This window comes from Falco rusticolus, chromosome 6 (genome assembly GCF_015220075.1).
Source record: "Falco rusticolus isolate bFalRus1 chromosome 6, bFalRus1.pri, whole genome shotgun sequence".
Taxonomy (NCBI): domain Eukaryota; kingdom Metazoa; phylum Chordata; class Aves; order Falconiformes; family Falconidae; genus Falco; species Falco rusticolus.
This window is the reverse complement of record NC_051192.1, coordinates 91,053,716-91,080,566: the sequence shown is the minus strand read 5'-3', so window position 1 is coordinate 91,080,566 and position 26,851 is coordinate 91,053,716. Positions and strand designations below refer to the sequence as shown.

Below are 26,851 nucleotides of genomic sequence, written 5' to 3'. Positions count from 1 at the left end.
GCGGGCGGCCCGGCCCGGGACCGGCGGGGCTGCCGCCGGTTCTCGTCTCCCCGGCAGGGACGGTGGTCAGCGGGCTCCTCACGGGGCTGCCCTTTTCTGGGTGGGTGGTTTTTTGGTTTTTTTTTTTTTTTTTTTTCTCTCGGAGCCGCGCCGCTACCTCGGCGAGGAGCGGCGGCAGGCAGGGCGGCCCCGGTGCTCGCTCGTGGCGGCGGCGCCCGGGAGAGGGGTCGGCCCGCGCCGCCCCGCCGCCCACCCGCCGCCGCCTGCGGGCTGCCCGGGCAGCCGCCGCAGCTCTGCGCGGGGCTTTGTCTTTCCCCCAGCCGCTGGCCTGAGCCGTGGCAGACGGCTGGGGCTGCCGGCCCCCGCGGGCCGCAGAGAGGCTGCCTCGGGGCCTGCGGTAACGCTGTCGCAGGGGTGTGTGTGTGTGTGTGTGTGTGTGTGTGTGTGGTGGCTCAGGAGCCTCTTCCCGCCCCTGCGAGCGGGCCAGAGCAAGAAAAGGCAGCCGGCAGCGGAATCCCCATCCGTCGCCCCCGACTGCTGCTTTCTCCGCAAGCCTTTTAACTGCCGGGGAGGGCTGGGAGGCAGCAGCAGCTCAGGTGTCTGGCTGATCTTGTGTCGTGACAGTCAGCTCCGGGGCCGGAGCAGCCGAGGGGAAGAGGCCTTTTGGTTTGCTTCCCCGCGAAACCGGGGCCTTTTGTTTTCCTTTTGTCCCTAGGTTCGTCCGGAAGCGTCCGTCGACAAGTCAAGGGGAGCGGAACCGAAGGTCGCTCGAGATGTTACTTCGCCACGCGTGCCTCGTGCTTGCGAGTCGGACTGCTGACTACGGAGGGATCTCTTTTGTAGCCGCCGAGGGCCCGCGAGGCTCCGTGTGCCCGCCGCTTCCGAGTGCTGCGCTGCGGCTCGGGCAACGGCCGGGGAGGAATTGTTGGTCCCTCGTGGTTACGCAGCCGGGCCTGCTAGGCGCTTGAAGCAGCGCGTCCGGCCGGGCAGTATTGTTTTTCGAGGCTGTAAAGGAGCCCGAGGTATAAACCCGCTTTACGTTTCCGTACGGCGGTGCGCTTTGTCGGAGAGCTGGGCCCTACTGACGGAGCTGGCACAGGGTTCCCGCGGGACTCCGGCTTTGACCGTCTCGTGGAAAGGCTCCAGAGCCTGCTTGGGAAGCCGCTTGACAAGGCACGGTTTTGCCGTGATTTTTACGCCGGAATTCCGACGGTAACGCCAATGCCACGTGTTAGCCTTTCTCCAGCAGCTCTTCAAAGCAGAGTGAGCCTTAAGAATCGGATTGCCTTTTAACGAAATTCGAAACAAAGCTGCGGGGTGAAGCGGCTGGAAGCGTCCTGCCAGTCTGCCGTGGGTATCGCTGCCGTGCGTGTTACCTGCCTGTCTGCCGATCGCTCCTGCCTCTTGTTGTGGCCCGGTAATTCCTCTGGGGAAGGCGTTGGGCTCTGACTGCAGCGCACCCCGACTCCCTCCTGACCCCGGCGAGACGTTATCGGTGTTTGCCTTCCTCCCCTTTCACAGGGCCTCGGCTGTTGCGTGCAGAGAAGCTGTCAGCCTTGTGAGAGAGCACGCCGCCGGCAAGCGCATCGTGGTGCTTCGGTACCGAGCTGAGACCGCAGGCGTCCGTCTTTTGTTTGCGAAAAGGGATCGCGAGGAAAGGTGCTGGCCTCGGAGGGGGAGAGGTGGCGGGGGAACAGGTAGGAGGCAGCTTTCAACCGGTTTTAGGCTTAACTCCTGTGTTCCTGAGCAAGGTTCTGGGCTTTGAGGGGTTTGCTTTTGGCTTTTTGCTTTAAGCCCGTCCTCCGTCACCGCTGTCGGCGCGCGCTGAGCTGCGGCTCAGGGGACTGCGGCGATACAGGCTGTGTGCGTGCCAGCCGTCCTCAAGGCTATTGCTGTATTCTACCCTAAGTGAAGCTTTCCGTAATACTATACTTCGTGAGGACGCGATTTTCTCGAGTTTTCCCCCCACCTCAGGGTGATTTTCCCACACACCTGCGGGCAGCAGGACTAACGTCATCTCCTTTTGCCCGCTTGGGCTTGGACTAAAATCCCTTCCCTGACTATTCTTTAGCTTTTACAGCCTTTGAGCCTTCCCTTGGGCCTGGCTGACAGTCCTTTGCCATTTCACCCTGTTCACAGCCAGCGTGAGTCTAGGTACTGACTATATCGACGAATTTCAGTTACACGATAAGCCTGCAGTTTTGTAAATTAAATTTAGCATTTTAATTGCTTTCAAAGGGAACTACAGGAAATCCTGTCTGCGTGGTGGCCTAGCGTAAGCGATGATGGAAAGGTGCATCAGATGTGACCTCCGTGTCAGCTCAGTGTGCCTCAGACAGACTGCATTTGGCGCTCCGTGGCATGCTGCGCAGCTCCCGAAATTAATGCTAGGGGAAAAAAAATGGGCAAAAATAATAGTCACGTAGAAACACGAGTTGGGAAGAAATGCTATAAATGAGGTCTTTCTGTTGATGGAGGCAGTTGATCTTGCTTGTGGATCTGTAGGGTATGAACTTGATGCCGAACAGCTCGTTTTTTCATTTGACATGCCTTGAATTATTTTGAAAGAGAGAGAAGAGAAGGTTATGAAATAGGATAGGTTATTGAGTCTTCCTAAAACGCTCACAACAATTATGTATAAAGCCGAAGTGAAGGACGATGGAATAAAGTTCTGTGCTTTGTAAGTAAATACAGTACGCTTAAAACTGATCTCCGTGCAGGGTCCTAGTTATTTCTGTTTTTAACACCAAAAAGTAGTTTAAGAAGTGTCTCAGCGGTTAGAAGTGTGGGAAATAACTGGCTCTTGCACCAAAAATTCCACATCAGCAAGGCTCTTTGAACAATTCTTCCCGAAATCGGTTCTAACTACAGCCAGTTAACGGTTTAATGTTGAAATGTATACTTGCTCTCCTATAAAGCAGTATTTCATTTGCATTTCAGTCCTGTTGGTCGTGACAAATTTGGGAAGAACCCGAAGGAAACTTTTCATCCTGGGAGACAGAAGGTAGGAGGTGACTTTTTGTTGTTGTTGTTGTTGTTTGGCTGTGGCTTTTTATTCTTTTCTGGAAAAATAAGTCGTTACGTATAAATGCTGGTGGTTTGTTTCTTTCTGTAGCAGGATAATAATGAGGAGTAGAGTCGCAGTTAGAAAATCAGCTGTCTTTATCAGTTGAACTGGCTACTTTGAAATTAAACAAATACAGGAGTACGTTACAGGGGGTTTTGCGCTGTGTCTTCAGTACCGGTGTGCTAAAGACATTGCTTTGTTTACAGGATTTATTGGCTCTTGAAGGGCAAGAGGTAAATGTAAACTTTTCACTCCTAGCGCTCACTCGGTGACGTATACCGACTTAGATATCAATTGCTTATTGCAGTAAAAAAAATGCGGTGTTTCTGTGCAACATCTGAGATCGAAAATCATTTCAGGCACTGGCATAATATATCCTATTGATAGATGACCACCTTAGTAATATCATAAAAAATGGTAATCTGTGATCAAAAGTAAAGTATTGGGTATCTGCTACTTGAGTGTGTGATGGAGCTGGTATGAAGCGTATATTCCCGTGTGTGGGTCGTATGCAAAAGATGTATATAAAAGTCCTTAGAGGAAACATTATTTTAGGTCTTTTGTTTGATTGTCTCTTTATCCTGTAGTATTTGGTTTCATTTCTCCGGGACCTGTGAATTTTGAATTTGGAGTCCTATATGCTGAGGACGGGCAGCTTACAGGTGAGGCAGTCGCTGTGTGTGTGTGTGTGTGTCTTGGTCTGGGTGGAGAGATCGAGTTCCATCTTTAGTTGTTCTTAAGTGAGCCAGATATCTGCCCAGTGATTTAGGAATAAAAGACTTTTTTTTGCAAAGGTGCAGAAGTACAACTTGGTAAATAAACCTAAATAACCTAATAAATCTAAATAACCTAACCCTAAACCTAACCCAAACCATAACCCTAACCCTCACCCTAATCCTATCTCTAAGAGGACTAACCCGAACTCTATCCCTCAGCTGTGCATGGCATGTACCTAACCCTAAACCTAACCCAAACAATAACCCTAACCCTCACCCTAATCCTATCTCTAAGAGGACTAACCCGAACCCGAACCCTAACCTGAACTCTGTCCCTCAGCTGTGCATGGCATGTACCTAACCCTAACCCCTAAACCCAAACCCTAAGACCGACCCGAACCCTAACCCTAAAAAAATCAATGAAATGATCACCCTGAATTTTAATTGGTTCTGTGTCAGACTCCTCACTAGCTGTTCACTTAGAAACAGAGGTAATCCCACTGATTTCTGCTAGACAGCTGTCATTAGACCCTTAACACTGTTGCTTAACTAGAGTCTTCAGTCTCATGTGCCTATTGACTGCTAAAACAGCTTGGTTCATGAAAGACCAATAACTATACTTCAACATAAGTCTTTCATTTTAACTAAATTATTACCATTTAAAGCCCATTTTTATAAATGAGATATCTGAAAGTTCTGTAAAAATCATAAAAATTTATTTTAAATTATATATTTAAATCTGATGTATTTAAATGGAGATAAGTGCTCTGTATCAATTTAGCACTGAGGAAGAGAACAAATTATTTTTGTCTTCCATCCACTTCTAAGTGGGGGGGGTTAGCTGGCAAGCTTAATCCATTCTGTTGTGCATCTCCCTCCAACTGCCTGAACTACTGATCGTCTTTTGAATCAGCTCCTGAATTGCTGGCATTTACAGCCTGTCATGGTAAGTCAAACAGATCAGAGACTGTTTTACTAGCAGATGTCCATGCAGAATTTAGCTGAAGGTGGTTTAGCTGAAGCTGGTGCCCACCAGCTCGCTGTGAATCATCCTGTCAACAACTTCACATAATTACTTCTTTACCATTATGTGAACAGCAGTGGAGGTATCGATTTTCTTCTGCAGACAGCTACATGGAAAACGAGAACAACCATATCTACCATTGGACTAGTAATAACTTTTCTAAGCATGCATGTATTCACTGCCATTAATTAAGGACAACAATTTATTATTTTCTCACAAATCTTGTGGAATAGAAAGTGTAAAGGAAAACAGGTTGTGCTGTGCTCGTGTGTTGAGAGAAAGAGGCATGTACCTATCTCAACCTTCCTCAGCTTGCCCTAGAATTAACTGAACAGGTCTTCTGTAGAGTTAGGAGCTTTCAGAACGACAGTGAAACAGAATGTCAAAATACCTACTCCAAGAGTCCTCAGACAAGACTGGAAGAGATTGCTATCTCATTACGGATAATAAGGGGGTATATGCATGTGTGAGACAGAAAGTGGCACGCTTGATCTTCTTAATTGGTTTATATATAAAAATAAAATATATATAGCTGTATGTGCATCAGACCAATAGCAGAATTTGGAAGGAGACATTTAGGCTTCCAAACTGGAGTTCTGTTGCCACTTCTAATGTTGTTTATCTTACACCTCTTTTCTTTAACATATTTATTACATTGTCATTAAAACACCAAAAAAGAAAGTGGGAGCGATTTTTTTGCCAGTAAGATATTATATTGAATCTGTATTCAGTAGACTCTTTCAGGAATGGACAAGAGATTACATAGCACAAGACCAAAATGTTTTAGTTCTTAGACAAAAGAGGATCCAGGAGTCAAGTTAGTCTTTGTGTTGCTGAGAACTTCAGGGGTTTTTAAATGCCATAGAAGAAACAGAAGTGTGTTGTTTTGCTGTGAAAGAAGAGACCTGATGAAAACAACTGAGAGAAGCTAAATTGCAATCTGTTTAGAGGTTTAAAATATTTAACGGTGTTGGCCCTATTTCTGTTATTGCCCAGGTGCTCACAATAATTTTGACGTTTGCCACAGAGCAGTTCCCTTGCTGGTCCTACCAGTAGTAAGGCCAGTGATCAACTGGAGAGGAAGTCTAAATATCCAGCCACCAGAGAAATCCCTCTAGATTGTGGTTTATACACAGCAATTAGTGATTTACAGCCAGATCCAAGGCCAGAACTAACAGTTCAGTTGCTAGTCCAACCTCTTATGTATCACAGACTCTAAAAATTTACTCAGATACTCTTCAGTGGAGACTTGTAGCTTGGATTAACTGATTCTCTCTGTCCACACAAGCTATCTGAACTTTCAGACATGTAATTCACAAGCCAGAATCAAGTAAACCCGCCTCCGCTGTCAACACCAATTTACCAAAAGATCTCAAACACTGATTTTGTTGGTATTTCTATGAGATGCAAAGATTGTTGTCAAACTGCTTAATCTTTCTAACCTGTGCAGGGAATATATTGTAGGACACTTCTGCTGCAGTGTGCGGTGGGGCAACTCACCCTAACTTAATGTTCTATACTGCACACGGGTATATTATCATCCCCCTTTTATTTTTTCCGTTTATGCAATTCAAACATGTGCAGTGGCTTCCTCAAACAGGCATCTGAATGCTTTACAGGTATTACATGAAAGCACACAAAAGGGAGACCAAGACAAAATAGTAAATGCAGATGCAGCAGGTATCAAATGTTTCCCTACTCTTGGAGGTACACAAGCCTTCTTGGAGCAGGATGATGTAAGCATACAACCTTGAGGAGAGGGGATGACCTCCTGTGATGCCAGAACTACCATACAAGGGACTAGAGCTCTTTATACAGAGCTGTATAAAGAGTCTGTCCTGACTCCACAGTCCCACAGTACAGAACTAAGGTCCAAGACCAAAATTAAAGCTGTTTGCTCTTGTCTTCTGGCAAGACCATACAGATGAACTGTGAGTCTAACATTTGCATCAAGCTGACCAGTCAACTGGCAAGCTGCAAGCTGTTGGTGCCATTATCAAAGTTGTTTCCTCAAGGGTTCTGTGACCAAAAGCATACCTCAAATGATAACTGACTGGGATTGCTAGTAGTAGGTCTACTTATTCCTAAGGCCACCATATTTATTGTGCATGCTGAGAAAAAAATGCATCGTGGCTGCTCAGCAGACCCAGTTCCAAAAACAATAGATCAATACAGATGTATGACACAACAATTCTGTATATATACAGCACATGCCATGTTTCCCAGTCATAATGGATTAATTATACACACACAGCAAAGAAGTATTAGTACTCATGCATTGCAGGCAGTCTGTGTGCATATGTAAATCTGGTGCTTGAAAATGCCCTACACCTTTGCAAAATGTATTCTACATATGTATAATAGTAATATGACAGGAGAGGGATAATGGGGAGCAAGGAAACTAAAGAATATAATTGAGTAAATAGCCACTAGAGGAACAATTAACCTAGCTTGTCACTAGCTCCCTAAAATTATATCCATCAAGTGAAGATCTCTGGCTGAATTAATTGTGTTCATAGTCATCATGTGGTCTGCTGTTCAGAGACTGCCTTATCACTTATAGTGAACAAGCACAACCTGTTTGGTACAGTAAGTAAAGTGCGGGGCATATTTATGACATTACAATTCCTGTGCTTAGGCAAGCAGAGACCCTCTTCCCTTACAGTCACATTGGTAGGGATGGGAAGAAACAACCTTTATTTTGGGGAACACCCCTTTCTTGACATGTTTCTGAAACTAAACCTAAATAACATGGGACAATTCAGAAAATGCACATACTTGCAGTGGCAATGGAAAGCCAGCCTGCAAAAGCTGAAGGCAAGAGAGACTCTCTCCACATCACTGGATGCAAGCAAACAAACACTGTCCATCTCCTAACACAGCGTCTCCAAACCAAGGGACTTTTTCTCTTGTGCATTTCTGAAGCATTCTCATATGAAATTAACCTGGACATTTGGGATGCTTTAGCCAACATGCTCAACTAGAGACTGCTTCCCTCTTCAGTACAGGGTCCCAGAGTCAAGGGGAAAAGGAGTGGCATATGTGTTTACATTCACAGAGGCTCAAATATCTTACTGATTTGACATGCATATGGATTGCATATTAGCACCAGATTTGTTTTACAGATACAGGTTTTTCAAACTCCTGGGATTGAAAGACTGTTAATCTTTCTGGAGAATTAAATACTTGCTTAATTTCAGACTGTTTTGGTAAGGTCTCTGTCAAATGAAGTATTAATTTAAATGTAAATCACAGTGGGTTTGAGTTTGGAGATGTAAGGTGCCATATAATTGACTGATATAGATGGCTTGTTTTCTAATACATCAGTAAACTTTTGTAGAACTGGAAGCTTTTGGCGAAGGCAAACACTGAGCATTATTGACCTAGTAATTACATTGGGAAGCAAGGACAAAATGATATCATCAGACCATCCAACTGCTAGTGACAAAAACTGGTTTTTTATGGGGTTAGAAAAGGTGCAATTACAATTCACAACAAACAAGTCCAAATCTGAAACTCTGAAAACCCACAAGTAACCTCAAAAGCAGTGGTGAACTTCTACTGTCTCTCTATGTCTGCATATCCTGGAGCTATTACAGGTCAAACAGAAAGGAAACATTTGTACCTACTGTTGCTTGAGCTGACTTTCCTCAAGAAACAGTTCCTGGTGGTAGATGTGTATGCTGGAATTACATAAGTTCTTCAGGTTGATAGGTTCTGCTCTATAAGATGCTGCCAAAACATTCTAGTCACTAAACTTGCACAGGGTTCAGTAACTGCCACCAAAGCTGTAAAGGATCAGTAAGATGAACAGATGTTCTATAGTATCTGACCCCAAAAAAGCCCTTTTTAAGTTCTCCCATCAGTTACAACTGATGTTCTCATTTTCTTTCCTACCTGCAATGACTCCTTAATTTGGGTGTTCCCTCTCTAAGAATGTTAGCTATACCCTCCTTTTCTCCTCTACCTAATTCTGCCTTCAGATCTTTAAAAATTTGCAATAACGTTTGCTATTACATTTTAGTCTCACAAGACATCAGTTCCTCACATATTCCCAATGGCTACCAGCACAATGAAGCCATGATTTGCAATGTTTATCTTTTCCTATATTATTTGCAAGCTGACTGTCTGTAAGTTTTAGATCTATGATACCAGCTGACTGCATGTTGTAAAGGTATGATGGAATTTTTCCTTATATCTCATCTAATAGACCAAAATGTCAGGTGATGAAAAAACTTCCCTTGAAGCATCAGAAATATTTGTTGAAATTTTTTTCTGAGTTCACTACGGCTGGAAGCACAGTTGTTGCAGTCATATTTTCATGCACAATACTCTTTCCCCTCCACCACTCCATAAAAAAACTCCCTTTAGAAAACAAAAATTTTACCTCATTCAATCTCAGTGCTTAGTACTTTACTGGCAACCACCTTACAGTACTATGCCTAGCAGGGCATGCTTATCACCAGCTCAGTGCCATCCCCTGGACTATGGCCAGGCTATGTCAGCTCTTCAGCACACTCCCCCAGCTATCCGCCAGGAAAGCTGGCTTTAGATCACTTAGCATGATAGCAACTATTTCTGCTATTGTTGCCAAACTTGTGGTTTGATCATCAAAAACCTTTATGTACATCCCATCCTCTGCTTCTGCACATTAGAAACATCTTCTGATCATTAAAGAGATAAGTATTTAAATACTGTGTGATAAAGGGCAATATCTGTTTCCAAGAAGTAATGACACTGGGACAGAGGAGCTGAAAACTGCAGTCATAGCAGAGCATAAGATATCACCATGTGCTTATTGTAAGAAACACCAAAAGGAATAGCAATAACAGAGTGCTCTGGTCGAAGGTATAAGCCAAAAATTATCTACACGTACAGAGAAAAAAACCTATTTAAACATATAAGAAGATCCCATTGCTTCTCTAGGTATATTACTCAAATAGTGATCAACTTTGCTATGACATCCTCCACGGTTCTTAATGAGGACGACACTAGAAAGTACTTTTATCGTCTTCTCATTGTATGAGTACATTACCCTTTTCCCTCTAAATGCAGAACAAGAATAGTGACTGAACAGTTCTGCCCTTTGAGCCTTATCATTAACAAGAATTTCCTTTATTCTTTTAGTCTTCTTTATCCTTCAAATCTTTCTCTTCTTTCGTTTTGGTCCTATAAGCCATATGGTTTTTTTTCCTGAAATCCTTAGTTTCCTATAGCCAAAGCCAGAACTGTGTACTGTGAAAAGCATTTGTATAGTTGTTCTATTTCTTGCATTATGTCTTTAAACATCTGCTGTTGATCAGTGGAATAGCACTGGACTATGTGAGCCTTCATCTTGAATCAGAATCATCATTTTTATTTTCTGTTACATTCTTAACAATTTCATGCATATCAAAACTACTAAATTACAATGTCTTCTGTTTATTTCCTTTACTTCTGGTTGTGGTACATGGGTTTATAATCAAATTTCTGTCTTCAAGCCATTTTATGAATGGTCTTGTTGCCATAGCTGTCCTCTTTGCTGTGGAACAGTGGCTTCCACAGGACCTATAAGATAATACAGGAAGTTTTCATTGCTTTCTGCAGATGATCTCCACTTCACATGGTTCGAAGTTTTCAATGGTATCAATCTATGAATTTTCATATGTAAGAGAACATCAGTTAAAATTAACTGCAAGTGGGAGGGATAATGCAAATCTGCTGATTCTTTTCAGATCCTTTTAGTTTTCCCAGATTTCACTGAAGGGAAGGAAGGCTTATTACTGTCTGGAGTGCTACCTTTACACCAAAGGCATAATCCTCCCTTCCTCTAAAGTCCACCCACTTGAAAGGGAATTGGTCTGGTTTTGTATTTGAATTGCTCCTTGACAAACCATTTTCAGAGGTCTCACAGCAACTTTCAATTGACTTAGCCTATTTAGTTCTGACGCAAGAACTCACAAACATACCATTTTCAACACAGCTGCAGACCCTTTTTCTCCAGATTCCATTGTTAAAAGTAGAGCTGACAGTGGTCAGCCTTGTGATGTTTGTGAAGGGCCTGAATATGCAATTTACTCAAGACAAGTCACTCAGAATGAGATAGGTGCTTTTCATGTTCCCATTTTTGTCTCTGCCCCATTTTACTTTGGCTTTCAAGTGAGATATTAGAGCACTCCTACATAAGAAGGGCAAGCTGGTTTGGATGCACACACAGCACACAATCAGTTGGCTGATTGCTTTTATTTCACCTCTCTCCAGTTTCTGTGTGAACCAACATTTGTGTTCTAAATATACCACCATTGTAGGAGATGGCTTCTTCAGACATTAGAGATATCAAAGGTAAAGGCAGGAGCAGCAGTCTTCTTCCATTCTAAAAGTCTTTCCACAATTGTTTCGGTTTACCACTCTGGATCTCAAACACTTGTAAATAAGTGAAACCCAGAATCAGTTCCTCTTACAGCCTGTGGGGACACAAGACATCTGCTGAGAGGGTGCCCTAACTGCCAGGCTATGCTGTCTACATTGAAGATTTTCCACCCTTTTTATTGAAGAAGTGTCACTACACAGAAAAAAATCACGATTCATTGGGCCACTCCTATATAAATACAGGACACTATTTCTTCTTCCAGATGCCCTTTAAAAGGAACTGGATGCAGTGACATGTCATAGGGGGCCTTTGTCCGAGTGCAGGTGTACAGTCTGTCCTGCAAACAAGCCCAACAGAGGACCAAAGTGAAGATGAGTCTGGATTTAATTCATAATTTTATTGATAATTTCTGGAGTATGATTAGCTGTGGGTTTGAACAAGGCGCTGGGATATTTGGACTGGCACAGCTCTGGGTATGCACAGAGGTACAACTGTAGTTCCAATAACAAAGTGAAGGGGGTTTAGGTTTCAATGCTCTAAGGACAGGCAGCAGCTGAAAAGGCAATGTGGATTTTTTTTTCAGTTCCTCAGTTTTGGGCTTTGGCACATACGCTTCATCCAAATCGCACTCCACAAATGAGGGGACAGGATCTGAACTGCCTTATTTGAAGAGCAGTTTGAATTTAGGTGCCTAAATCCAAGACAGCAGCTCAGCAAGTCTCATGTCTCATATACCAGTGAAAGTTAATGGGACAAGGCTCAAGGTTACAGAATACATGACTGCATACAGTAATAACAGCTGATAGCACTTCAGGGAATTGCGAAAAGGCAGTAAGTTTGACTCAGCAGTGGGTCACTAGGCAGGCTGAAAGATGTGAGAGGAAAGCTGTTTTGGATACAGTCTTGTCACTTTGAATTTTGCTTTTTCCCTTTACTAAATTAGTATGAATGTTCTTTTCATGATTTTTCTGACTAATTTTCCTTTGTATGGTTTTATTCCAGATTTTATCTGTGTCATATTCCAACTTTCATGCCCCTTTTTGCTCTTCTCTAATTTACATTCATTTTTCTAGCAATATAACAACTGCCTTTTACAGTGCTGGCACAGTTTTTTTTCTTTCTTAGAAAGCTTTATAATGGCCTTCTTAATTTCCATTTTAAAGCCTGCAAGACTTTGAAGAGAAAAAAAATATGACTCACCAGCAAAATGTCTTAGCAGCTCTAGAATACTGGCAAGAGATCCACTTCCAAAGACTGAGTTATGGTTTAATTCCACAAAATTTGAGAACTTTTAAAGCTCTGAATGTGTTACAAGTTTTCATGCTTTAGGGAGGAAAAAGAACACATTGATACCATTCCTTGAACAAATTAAATTAATATATTGCTAAAAAGTGCAAAAGCAACACACAGTTTTACAACACATTTGGCCTTGTCAACATCATTAAAATAGCATCATCAAGTTATATTGCAAATACACAGGGTCCAGTCACAGAAATAAAACATTTTTAAACATGGGAACATGCAAAAACCCATTAGGATTTTAACAGTACCAGAAGACTTCCACTGAGTATAATTTAGATCATCAGTGTTAGCCCATGACCCAACATTTGTGCTGGCCCACTGGCAGGTATTATATGAGCAAAGTGCTCCATCTGCTGAGTACCCCAGCAGGTGAGCCAGGCACTTTGCGCTATGTGTTCAGAGCTCTATCACTCTTTACTAATTGTATTTGCAAGCACAAGAACTACAGGTGCTCCGAGTCACCTGGTGTTCAGCCAAAAAAATAAAGCCAAACAAAAAAAGAAGTCACAGATGATAGGGTTGCTCATCTTGTGTAGAGTTCCTGCAGTGCTTCACAGTTAGCAAACAGGGTGCCTGGGAGCATCATCTATTTGTATGCCTGAGATATTTTTGCATTAACATTTTAAATGTGATATTAATATGCAGTGATTTGAATCCGCTTACATGTAAGAAGGTATTTTCCCACTAGATGTCAGTGCACCATGCAGCACACCACATGTGTGACAGCCCAAAACTCAATGGGTACTAGAGCTCCATGGAAGTTCAGGAGGCTGTGTCCTCAAATATTTTTTCTTTCTTTTTTTTTTTATAGTTCTCTGTAGAGGAATGAAGCTGGGTTAATTAGCATTGATAATATACAACTATGGGTTGGCTTTTGGAGTGGTGGGTTGGCTGATGTAGATAAGGTGCAGCTGTGGCTGGTTCTGTTAAGTGGTTGAGAGCCAATGAAGGGAGAGCAGCTGAGGAAGAAGCAGAGAGAATGTGGGCCCTGGATGAGGTGAAGGCAGCAGAGGGACTGGCATGAAGAGTTTGTTGGTATGAGATGGTAAAAGACCTTGTTGCAGTCAGCTGATTTGGAGAGTGCTGTGACAACTGGTGCCCCATGTGAGGCTCGAACTCACGATCTTCAGATGATGAGAGTGAGTGTAATGAGCAGCAACAGCGGTGATGGCTGTGCCGGGGGGCATTTGAAGTTTTGAACAGTGTTGGCGGTGCCCAACGAAGCGGAGACAGGCGGGGATAGCCTGTGATCCAGATCACATTGAGATAGGTGGGAAGAGCCTGGGGATCTGGGTCAGACACCAGTAAGGGTGAGCTGTTGGGATCAAAGAGGAGGAAACCTGACTGCCGTGGAGTTATGAGACTGAGGGTAACGGGCGATAGCAGCGGAGTACATGGCCAGACGTGGCAGCATCCCACAGCGGCGGCGGTTCCAGAGCGGGTCTGGCCAGACAGCAGTGATGGCTGCCCTGGGGGAAGGTGTGGGAGCAGCGCGGTGCTGCAAGCGGCTCCCACTGTTGCTGCTGCTGCTAGGCCTGGTGGTATTCTTGCCAGTGTTCATGTGCTTGTTGAAGGTGTCTCCAGTTGAAGAAGAAATGGGTGACCACAGGGATGTTAAGAAGTTTTTCAGGACATAAAATGATGTTAGTGCTGTATTCTAGATCTGCTGCTGCTGAAAGCTCACTCAGGCTACTGTCCAGTGTAACCCAAGAGGTAAAAGGACAAGGCACTGTAAGTTCATCACACACCCCCTCTGAAGAAAACAAAATTCTAGATGCTAAGAAAGCAGATAAGAAGAAAGATGATCAACCTGTAGAAGCTGAAAAGCCCAAGATAAAAGTGAAGAAGGAATTCAGGGACAAGTTGTCCAGACTGTATGAAAAGTTTATTTGTAAAAAGGTTATGATGGTTGGTATAAACATGAGGTATGAAATGTTAAAATGAAAATAAATTAAAAAAAAGGGGGGGGGTGGTTTGTAGAGGACTGTATGAAAAATGTATTTGTAAAAAGGTTGTAATGATTGTTAAAAACATAAGATATGAAATGTAAAAAAAAGGGGGGGGGGGAGTGTAGAGGAATGAAGCTGGATTAATTAGCATTGATAATATACAACTGTGGTTGACTTCGGGGGTGGTGGGTTGGCCGATGTAGATAAGGTGCAGCTGTGGCTGGTTAAGGGGTTGAGAGCCAGTGAAGAGAGAGCAACTGAGGAAGAAGCAAGAGAAGAGAGAATGTGTGCCCTGGGTGAGGAAAGACTAGGAGAAGGCAGCAGAGGGACTGGCATGAAGAGTTTGTTGGTATGAGATGGTAAAAGACCTGGTTGCAGCTTGATGGTTTGGAAAGTGCTGCGACAGTTCTCTGCATTTAGGTCTAATGTATATTTCAAGGTACATCACTTGTTTTCATTTGTTCTGAGATTCTTATTTCTACATTAGCAATTTCTGGACTAGCAACTTTTTCCATTGTCACAGTAGGTTCTGCTACGTTGTCCCCTTTGGGCTGGCCTTGGTTACGGTGCAAACACTGACTTGGTCTGGGTAGGAGATCCTGTCGCCTTTGCAGTATAAACTATTTTTCCCATTAAAAAAAAAAAAACACCACACAAAATAACTGCAATCCCTCCAAATATATAACTGCAGTATCAAACACTTAGGCAAATTGTTCTTTCCATTAAAGTTACAATAAGTGTTCCATACCAGAAATAAAAGATGCTCTTTGTGCTTTGTGATCATATTGAAGCTTGGTAAATATGAACTACTTGTTTTACTAAGGCCAGAACTGGCAAATGCCAGCTGGTTAAGCCAGTTTTCTAAGTTTTTTTTTTTTTATTTATTAAATACTAGGCAGTGCCTGAAACGTGCTGAGCAAGTACTTGACGCTGCTGAAGATTCACTTTTCTAGCTTATGAGAAAGAACTGTGACTTTGAAAATAATTGGTGCATTTTGTTTACAAATCTAGATAAAGAAAAGTTTATGTTTAGAAAGTCCTTGCTGTGCTTCTGTTTACCTTTGTTGCATTTCCCCTTATATCTTGAACAAATACACACAAAATGGACCTCTAATAAGTCTCCTGTCCTAAGAGCTTAGGAGGGACCAGAAATGCACAAGATGCCAGATAATATCCATGGCAGAGGACCCGCTTCCAAGTCAGAAGGACTGAAAGGACTGGAGCAAGAAAACAGAAATAGGGGACTGTATCCAGACCTAGACAGGAATCACCTGGGAATTTTGACAGGATCCCAGAGAAACCTCCTCCACGCACAGTCTCCCACTTCCCTGTCGGACCTCTTGTTGGCAAAATGCAAAGTGTTTCAGTTTCCCACTGCGAGTGCAGCATAGCTTCACTGATACGGCAGAGCTGATGTGCTGCTTCCTGCTGAGCAAACACTGACCAGGTTGGCTGAGCTTGCCACAAGTGTCCAGTGACTTCAATAAACATGCATCGAGTAGAACTGGCCTAGTGTACTGCGGGTTGTTGCTTGGCCTGTTGCAGAAATGAGAGGTTTGAAATTACCCACGTACCATAAACATCTCAACCTGAATTGCCAAAGATAAAGAAGGTAGCCAAATTTTGGGCTGGTCATCGAAAGGAATATACTGTCAGAGGGCAGCGATGGGTACTCACTCCCGTTGGAGACATCTGTCTGTGGTACCATGTGTTCTACTCGTTTGATACACAATAAATCAGATATAGGGAGCAAAGGCACTGCAGAGCAGCCTGGCTGGAAATCAAGGACTCTCACACTTTTCTCCCACACTACAGATTGCACTTCATCCCCTCTCACTCTCACCCAGAGGTTACCAGCTCCCAGCAGGGTTGAACTCTCTCTCCTGTGTCTACATGTCCCAAGAACCATCAAGCTGTTACTTCCAAATGGCTTAGTCGGATAAGCAGCGGGCTTCTTCATCCCCACCAGAGAGTTCATGCAGTTAGCCAGCTGGTCTGTCTTCCTACTTAGACATTGGGAAAGGGTGGAAATTTCAGAAATGCTTAGCAACACAGGAAAGATTGGTACAGTATTTGTCCATCCTAAAAGTGTTTCCCTCTCCATGCTATTCTTTTAGGTTCAGCAGCAAGATTCATTGGCTGTATTGGCTCTTGATACTGACAAATAAATTATTCCAGGGCCAAATAAACCTCAGAACATACCCCAGTATAGTGAATTCACTACAATGAAACAACTTGTTGAAAATTACTCAGAGATTTTCATGGAGGCCAGTTGTATAAACCTGAAGGAAACATGGGTTACATCTTAGCAGAAACCCAGGCTCATTTTTAAGTCAGATTTTAATGCTTTGACTGAAGGATTCCTGGATCACTGTGATCTGCACAGTGGATCAGTAGCAGCCCAGTACTATCAGACATGATGAGTTTTCTATTTCCTGAATTCCTAAGCCAGACAGAGAACAAGACTAAAAATCTAGATCTCAGCTCACAGTTGCTATTAATCTCATATTTGTATAAAACACATGGCTTTCCTGAGGGTCATTCTCTAATTTTAGCATGACCCAGCAGTCCTTTTTGTCTCCCCATGAAGTTTTGGCTGGAATCTGATTCCTACCAGAGGAAAACATAAAAAACTATAAATAAAATAGTGATAACTAAGTAAATAAATAATATGCATGCTATCGGGCACCAAAGTGTTTGTGTACTGTTGTGGCTGTTCTATAGGGAACACAGATGTGAGCTGATTGTTGCAAAGTCATAAATTTTTCATGAAGAAATGTTTGTAGGAAAAATAATATCCCAATGATTCCGCTGGGCGGAAAAGCAAAGCAAGGCAGAGAAGCATTTGGATATGCAAGCTTTTCTTCAGATTTGAACATCTTTTCTCTGTTTCAGTAGAACTTTTGTCATATCCAGTAAGTATCCTCAGGGAGAGCCTGGGGTAAACATCTGAGAACCACTCTCCCAGCACTGCATTTCATCGCAGTTAACCAGGTTTGATCACAACACTATTAAACAGCCACACAACACATGAATGGAACTAATTCTCCCCTTGTGCTGGAGTGGTGCAGCTACATCCTTCACTTTACAGTAGGGATTGCTGTCCTTTCTAGATCTATCAGCTTCAGATAAAATCTTCATGTGGCCAAGACCCGCCAGGCACCATGTGCTTCAGAGAGGGGGAATTCTGGACACACTGCACTGGCAACCATGGCTCCACGCTAGAGTGAAGGTGTCCCACCATGCCTCGGTGTGACGGGGCTGGAAGAAGGAGGCCATCTCGTCCTTCCTGCAGATCAGCCAGAAGCTGATACACTCTTACGGCTCCTGCATGGAAGCTGTACTTAAACTCCTCAGGACCCACATATTTGCCACCCATGCTCAACAGGGCAGCCCTGGGCATTCCCAGTATCCTGGGTTTGTTCACTCACTGAAAGAGGCCTTGTTGGAAGCAACCCTCTCCCAGAAATGGCTACCCTGTGTCTTACAAAGGGATGCTAGCACATCACATCACAGACAAGATGCCATTTAGGACTTAGGGCTTTTTCTTTACTTTTGCTTGGATAACAGGCTGAATACTGAAACGACACCCTTTTTAATGCGTCCAGAAAAAGACAGCAAGCTAAAGCCAAATTCCAACACACTAAGAGACAATGATTTAGAGCTAGGCTGCAATGAAAAGGAAATAAGTTTGGGCTCTGACAAGCTGTGTTTTTAATATAGATTCGCTATATACTGAAGAAGTTCAGAAGTCTTCTATAACCAGTGTGACTGGGAACGTGTATGCTGTAACTGAAACAGCAGACAAGTGGATGGAAGTTACTGTTACTGACACAATTTGTCTACTTTGGCTTTTTGGGAGGGGTCAAATGCAGAGTACAAATGTGGTATGAAAAAACTGCTGGACTGTTGCGACGGAGGGAAGACACAGTCACTCAATATGAGTGATCAGCAGACTTCATTTATTGTGCCTTACAGTCATCTTTTATACCTTGTTATAATTAGCTCATACATATTACAAAAGTTAAGCTCATTATTGGTTAGTTGCCTAAATATCAAGCCCGCCCCTAGTTTCTCTTCTGTTCCCACCAGTAACATTCTTTTCCCACCGCGATCTTCCTGTTATTGTGTAACAAGAACAGCCAAGGATAGTGTATTTTTGCTTTACTTCAGATAAGCTGAGAGGGATGTGCATTTTTGTCCAGCCAGCTGGACTATGTCTATGTGACCCTTTTCAGCTAGCCAGTTATCCACACTGGACAACAGTTGCAAGAAAGTTTCTGAAGGAAAGTGAATGTGATTCAATTTAAGGTTAAAACACTTAAGGTTATGTGTCCACATTTAGATATCCGTATGTGATGCAAGTGTCTAAACTTACATCATAATCTCCAAATTAATGATCAACTGCATTTAACAGTTATCAAGGAGCAATTCTGTAATAAGTAACTAAGGGTGATTTGGTGATCAAATGGGCTTTTAACAAAAGGAATGATCTTGCTGCAACAGATTTGAGAACGTTCTGTCTGGAGAGAAAAGAGTTAACCATGAGGTTGCGAGATGTACCTTTTCAAGGCCAATGTTAAACCATAATCTCATGTTACTATGACAACTTTGTCTTCATCTAGACTTTAGTGTAAAAATAGTTTAGTTTGTAATGTACAGCTTCTTGCTACAGGGCTGAGAGCATAACTGTTTGCTTAAACCGGCCTTGAAGTTGAGAATAAAAGGGCTGTGTTACTTGGAATTTGCAAGCCTGGATGGAGCTGCGACTCCCCGGCCGCCCAGCGCGCTGTTTTTGCTTTCCTGCCTTAATAAATACTTAGTGAATTTATTTCAGACTCTAGTTATTTCAATTTCAACTATAACAATTCAGTTGACCAGCTACTAAGAATCTTATCCTGAGATTATATCCCACCCAATGTGTTCAGGAAAAAATGGGGTTTGTTGATAACAATAGAAAGCTGGTCTCTGCTTACATAATACCTCCAGGTGCAGGACAAGGCCTCAAGGACAAGAGTCCAAGTACTGTTAGCCTGATGAATAGAGGCATGTTAAGAACTTGTAGGGCACAAGCCCTGGGAACAAAGGAGCAAGCTAACTGCAGACCCCTGAGCCGTTACAGTTGAGGAGGCAACCAGATGGACAAAGAGGAACAAGTAGCCAGATAAAGGAATGGATAGTGCCGATAAGGAGCTTTATTAATTAAGAAAGTCACGTAGGAAGAAACCCCCTAATTTTGGAATAGAAACTGTTGCTATGTCAAGGTAAACTAATAAGTTCCTATTGTTCTAACGGTGTGCCTTAAAATATCAACCAATCAGTGTTTTTTACGCTTAAGATTTAACCAATCAGTGTGTAATATGTAGAAGGTAGAAACGTATATAATTGTAAGAAAATCACTAATAAACGGACAACTTGCTTGCATCAAGCTGCGTCCCGTCTCTTCATTCGCAGCAAATTGGTGACCCCGACGTGATCCGGTGAAGGTTCTGATGTGGAGGGACTCTCGAATAGCCTAACTAAGCGACATGCAGCGAATGCCACAGAACTTTGAATGATCCGCTGAAAGGAAGCGGGAGCCAGCCGGCCATAAATCCCTCTGGAGTTGAGAGGTGAGCTGTTGGAAATCTGTAATGGGGAATCAGTTTTCATCCCCAGAAAGAGACGTATATGAGCTTATGAAAGGTCTCCTTAACAAACATAAGGAAAGTATTTCTGGGCGTGACCTTAAAGCAATGCTTAAGTGGGTGCAAGTAAATATGCCTGCAGTGACTGCAACTACAATTTTCACGCAGGAACTTTGGGACGATACAGGGGTGAAATTGTGGGATTCTGTGACAAAAGGCAATACTGAGTCCCACCATCTGCTCTCTTCATGGAGAGTTATTTTTGGGACTATGAAAGCACAGGAAGAAAAGGCAGAGGAAGGAGAGGAGGAGGAGTCGCAAGCTCCTATAGCCCTTTCCTTATCAGCCTCTAAATCACAGTGCTCTAAACCCCTGGGTGTTAATGCAGTGGAGTACCCACCAGAAGACGACCCCTTTGACCCAGGACCGGTAGACCCTGAACAAGAACCTGATTTATACCCTCCTGATCTGCGTGATGTGTGGGCAAAAATAAAGAAACAAGCCTTAAAGGAGGGGGATTTAGAAATGGCTAAAACTATAGTTGCTCCGGTCTTGTATTCTCAGGGTCGGGCAGGGGGAGCACGATGGGAGGCTCTTTCTTTTTCAGTTGTTAAAGCACTGTGCTGCACGGTTACGGAACATGGTATTTCTTCTCCCTGTTTTATAAGTCTGTTATCTTCTGTGTTTGATACTTATGTCATGACTCCTCATGATTTGAAATCTTTAGCACGATTGCTACTAACCCCGACTCAGTACACGTTATGGGAGTCGCATTGGAGAGGGGGAGTGCAAGCACTCCTGCTCACGTATGTCAATCATAATGATGCTGCATTAGCTGCACTAACAATAGAACATCTTACGGGCACCGGGGCACATGCTGATCCTGTAGCGCAAGCTCAACACTGCCCCCGTGCGGCTCTCGAGGCAATTAGAGAAGAGGCGAAAAAGGCTTTTTTCCAGGTTCCTGACGTACAAAAGCCACAAAAAGCTTTTACTAACATCACTCAGGAGTCTCGAGAACCTTATATGCAGTTTATTGATAGACTAAAACAGGCTTTGGAACGTCAAGTAGATAATGCGGAAGCTCGGGATATATTGTTAACAAAACTAGCTGTTGAAAATGCTAATGTTGATTGTAAAAGGCTACTGAAGTCTCTTCCCAACCCGAACCCCACTTTGGTGGAAATAGTGAAAACATGTAACCGAATCTGTACGGTTGACCATAAGTTTGAAGCTATGGCTGCTGCTTTTGCAACGATGCGTGGTGCGGGGAATTGCTATGGTTGTGGTAAGCCTGGTCATCTAAAGAGAAATTGTCTTGCACGGGCTGTAGGGAATAGACAACAATCTCCTGGTCCTGGAGTTTGTCCGAAATGTCGGAAAGGGTGTCATTATGCTAATCAATGTTGATCTAAGTATGACTTCCAGGGACAACCAATCCAGGGAAACCGATCATGGAGCGCGGGGCAGCGATGCGCGCAGACACAAATGCCACAGCTGACATTTCAACAACCTCGGAGAGAAGCACCGACACCTCAAGTCCCTGTCCAGCAACCTCAGGCAGCGCCAGATTGGACTTGGCAACCTCACACACATTAACACTGCTCGATTCCTCGGTTCATTTATTATCAACAAATGTCAAAGGACCATTACCCCCTGATACACAAGCTCTGTTAATTGTCATAGATCTTAAAGATTGTTTTTTCAGTATCCCGTTACATCCAGATGGTGCCCCGAAATTTGCCTTTTCAATTCCAAGCATCAACATGCAAGCTCCGTTGCAGAGATATCAGTGGGTTGTACTGCTACAAGGTATGAAAAATAGTCCTACAATGTGTCAATGGTATGTTGCGAAAATACTTAGTCCTGTCCGAAATGCTATGCCTACTGTGTTATTGTATCACTAGATGGATGACCTTTTGGTGGCAGCACAACATCACGAAGTCATGGAGAAAGCTGTAGCCCTTGTCACAGATGCCGTGAATTCGGCAGGTCTCTGTATAGCACCAGGAAAGGTCCAAAAGTTTCCCCGTTGGAAATATCTGGGCTGGCGAATAAAAGCACAAACTATTGTTCCTCAACCATTGCAGATCAATACCAATGTAAGAAACCTGCATGATGCACAAAATTTACTGGGAACAATAAATTAGGTTCAACCACCATTGGGAATTTCTAATACAGACTTGGGTCCTCTGTTTGAACTACTAAAAGGGGACACAAATCTTTGTTCTCCACGTAATCTTAACTCTGAAGCAGATACATCTTTACAAAAGGTTGCCTCAGCTATCGCTTCTTGACAGGCCCACTGATGGGCTCCTGAACTACCTTTTTACTTGATTATTTTAAACCCTGCTCGACAGCCTCATGCCCTGATATTTCAATGGGACCTTCAGAAGTCAGACCCCTTGTTAATTATTGAATGGATCTTTTTACCTAACCAGTCTACAAAAACTATTTTGGCACAACATGAAATGTTTGCCCCTCTGATTGTTAAAGCTAGATCACGCCTGTTAACCTTATCAAGGAAGGATTTTGTCTGTATTTGTCTACCAATAACAACGGTATACTTACAATGGCTTTATCAGCAATCAGACACCTTTGTTATGGCACTTGCTGACTATACAGGTCAAATAAGTTCTCATCCACCTTCACACACACTGTTTAACATTGACTTTCATCTGATGTTAAAACCCAAAAGAAGCAAACAACCTTTACAGGCACTTACCGTCTTTACAGATGGATCAGGCAAATCACATAAATCTGTTCTCCTATGGTGGGATGATCAACAGAGACGATGGGACTCGGACGTAGAGACAGTCTCCAGTTCACCTCAAATAGTAGAACTGAATGCAGTTGTTCGCGTTTTCCGAAAATGGAACATACCACTCAACCTTGTTACTGATTCAGCTTATGTTGCAGGTATTGTTACACGAGCCAAAGCCTCTGTGCTGCGCAATGTTTCACATTCACAACTTTTTACCCTGTTACAGGAACTTATTTTCCTTTTGGACTCTCGATCTGTGCCTTATTTTGTTATGCATATTAGATCTCACACCTCACTACCTGGTTTTCTTGCAGAAGGCAATCGACGAGCTGATCTATTGACGTTACCAGTTCAAGTATTGCCAGACCGCATTGCACAAGCTAAACTGAGTCACTCTTTTTTCCATCAAAATGCTAGAGCTCTTAAACGACAGTTTGACCTTACTTCTCAACAAGCGTCAAATATTATTGCTGTCTGTCCTGATTGTCAAAAACATTCTTTCCCATCAATTGCTGCAGGAGTTAACCCTAGAGGATTACAAAGCCTACAATTATGGCAAACAGATGTCACACATTATTCTGAATTTGGTAACCTTAAATATATCCACTCTTCCATTGATACATTTTCAGGTGCCTTGTTTGCCTCCTGTCACACAGGAGAAAAGGCATGAGATGTTCATAGACATTTAATGTGTGCTTTTGCTACTTTGGGTATTCCCTCAAAGATAAAGACAGATAATGGTCCAGCTTATGTTTCAACAACTATAAAAACCTTTTTTGCCCTATGGGGTATAACTCATATTACTGGCATTCCTCATTCCCCCACTGGTCAATCTCTCATTGAACGGTCTCATCAGTCTCTAAAACGTCTATTACAACAACAAAAAGGGGGAATGGGAATGGCTATTCCAGAGGAACGGTTACAGAAAGCATTGTATGTTTTTAATTTTTTAAATTGTTCTTTAATAGATAATAAGCCACCAATAGTTCGACATTTTACTGCAAATGCCTCCTTCGAGGCACGGGTTAAAGCCCCAGTATTGGTTCGAGATCCAGAAACAGGTAAAATTATGGGACCATATCCTCTTGTTACATGGGGAAAAGGTTATGTTTGTGTCTCCACAGAAAAAGGACCCAGATGGATCGCAGCAAAGAATGTACGACCTTTCCCTGAACCTTTACCGCAGACAACTGATACCGACACCAACCCTACAGAACGAAATAAAAACTGCGTGATGATTTCTGTTTTGCATTAATGTCAGGTAACCAAATTCAGGATATAGCATCTAGATTTCGCTTTTTACAGCGCATGGAATGGACAATATCGCCCTGGATTAAACCACTTAACAAAGGTAATACATTTGGACCAGACCAGATCCCCAATGCACTGACGGCACCACTAGCAGATATTATCTTCCATTACATCGACTTTCAACGACACTGTCATGAACCAGATTGGACAGCGTCTCGATTTCTACAGTTATGTTGCTATGAACATGGACCATCTTGTCGACCGTGGATCAAGATTCATTGTGAACTCTGTGATCACGATCGCTGGCGAGTTGTAAGACTAAGGGACAGATGGGGTCATTGGATGTGTTCTGAGTATAATAATCAAATATAAAGGTTTAATCATATACAGTGGGCTGAACGTTTTATGGGAAAACCTCTTTTGGAATTAGAGGGAGTTATAGGGTTAGGTTCTGAGATTTTGCCAAACTTAGTTTTTGCAAATTTTTTATCATTGATTGAAAGCCTAGAAGTACGGGCTATTGCACGGTTGTTGTTTCAATATATTGTATCAGCAAGCAGAATTTATATTATTAACAAGAACATTATTGTAGGATTAGAGTGTGGACAATCAATTGCAGTGCCTTGGTCGTGGACAGTACGACCAGAAGAATGGCTGGTTGTAAAACGACAATGGAAAAAGAAAAAGAGAAACAAGCGTCAGTAATATGGATAATGATGTTCATACCTGGACCTTGGCCTATTGAAGGTAGCTCTTATCCCCCTTTTCTACCAAAGGTAAATGTCTGGGTCACGTTGGCGAACTTGACTGGACAGGATACTCTGTGTCTTGCTATGGCCACTCCGGATCAGCCTTTTTCCACATGTCTTGTGGGCTTACCATTAGATGAATGGCCTATACCTAGGGACCTTCAAAGTCTTTTTCCACCCGAAAACGTATCAAAAAATGTGACAGACAATTGGGATGTATGGATACCCCATCTCCCACTGGCTACTCTGGAACCGCAGGAAATTGAACTCCTTGGTTCAGTAAAAATGGATTTTTGCATAAAATTTAACTACACGGGAAAGAATCAATCTAGGGCATGGGACGTTTCCCCTATTCATCCTGTTTTAGAAATGCAAGTATCTGGTGTAATTACACTGCTAATAACTTGTCTAAATCTAGCAATGCTCCGCTCTCACTACCTGCTGGAGTATTTTTTATTTGTGGTGATCGAGCATGGCCTTTCATTCCTTCTCATATAAAAGGAGGTCCGTGTAGCTTAGGGCGACTTTCCGTCCTGACTCCTAACACATCTATGATTTTACAACATTGCTACTCTCGAAGGACAAAGCGTGGCGTTCATGCATTTGCCTCCGATTGTGATGATAACATGCAGTTTCGGTCTTTTGGCCAACGCTTTACTGCATCTCTTTTGTTGCCTGGAGCTGCTGCAGGAAAGGCTCTGGCAACATTAGATAAGCTTGGCTGTTGGCTTGCCAAACAAACTAATGCCACAAGCAGTGCCCTGTCTGGTCTTTTATTAGATGTTGATAGTGTTCGCCACGCGACATTACAAAATAGATCTGCAATAGATTTTTTGCTTCTGGCACAAGGTCACGGTTGTGAAGAGTTTGAAGGGATGTGTTGCATGAACCTTTCAGATCATTCGCAATCAATTCATGCTAGCATCCAAAGATTGAGGGATAGAGTTTCTCATCTTCAACAAAGTGATACCTGGGATTGGTTAGATAAACTGTTTAGTGGTTGGAGTATTTCAGGATGGTTAAGAAGTTTAGTGAAGGCAATTATATATGCTTTGGTCGCCTTTTTGGTTTTTTTATTACTTATACCTTGTCTTTTACAATGCTTGCGAAAATTAACAACTCGTACAATTTCAAGGGTTCTTTTTGTGCAACAGGAAGGGGGAGATGCAGGACAAGGCCTCAAGGACAAGAGTCCAAGTACTGTTAGCCTGATGAATAGAGGCATGTTAAGAACTTGTAGGGCACAAGCCCTGGGAACAAAGGAGCAAGCTAACTGCAGACTCTTGAGCCGTTACAGTTGAGGAGGCAACCAGATGGACAAAGAGGAACAAGTAGCCAGATAAAGGAACGGATAGTGCCGATAAGGAACTTTATTAATTAAGAAAGTCACGTAGGAAGAAACCCCCTAATTTTGGAATAGAAACTGTTGCTATGTCAAGGTAAACTAATAAGTTCCTATTGTTCTAACGGTGTGCCTTAAATATCAACCTATCAGTGTTTTTTACGCTTAAGATTTAACCAATCAGTGTGTAATATGTAGAAGGTAGAAACGTATATAATTGTAAGAAAATCACTAATAAACGGACAACTTGCTTGCATCAAGCTGCGTCCCGTCTCTTCATTCGCAGCATCCAGGGACCAGGACCTCACAGCAGTGCAAATGCAATACTAATAACCATCCCTGAGAAAATACAAAGCATGTTTTTTGCCTCTCCCTCAGTGACAAAAGTCCTGTGACAGGAGCAGAAAAAAGATACACAATCTTTTCTGCATGGATAGATCTGAAAAGTTGGCAGTATTCCCAGAGAAAAGAGATATTGTGGGCAGAGACAGTGTTGCATGGATGTGTGCTGTGGAGCAGGGTGAGGGACACTTTTGAGACAAGAGGACCTGCATGATCTTGAAAGCCAGCCTCTACCAAAAGTAACGTGAGGCACAGGACCTGCTCCAAACGCCACAGATATCAGTGCCAATCCTTTCACTTTCATGGGTTTGGCATGACACTGCTGTCGTTGCCCTGTTCCACCCCACTTAATCCTGCCTTCTCCTTGCC

General features: G+C 43.0%; 1 long non-coding RNA gene across 1 annotated transcript; it reads right to left on the bottom strand.

Annotated features, from left to right (window-relative positions):
* Window positions 1–1,689: 1,689 nt before the first annotated feature.
* LOC119149962 lies at window positions 1,690–26,010 on the bottom strand. Its single transcript, XR_005104900.1, has 3 exons — window positions 26,000–26,010; window positions 22,270–22,274; window positions 1,690–1,899 (listed from the first exon to the last, which is right to left on the bottom strand). It is a non-coding gene; the product is annotated as an uncharacterized LOC119149962 (long non-coding RNA).
* Window positions 26,011–26,851: the final 841 nt, after the last annotated feature.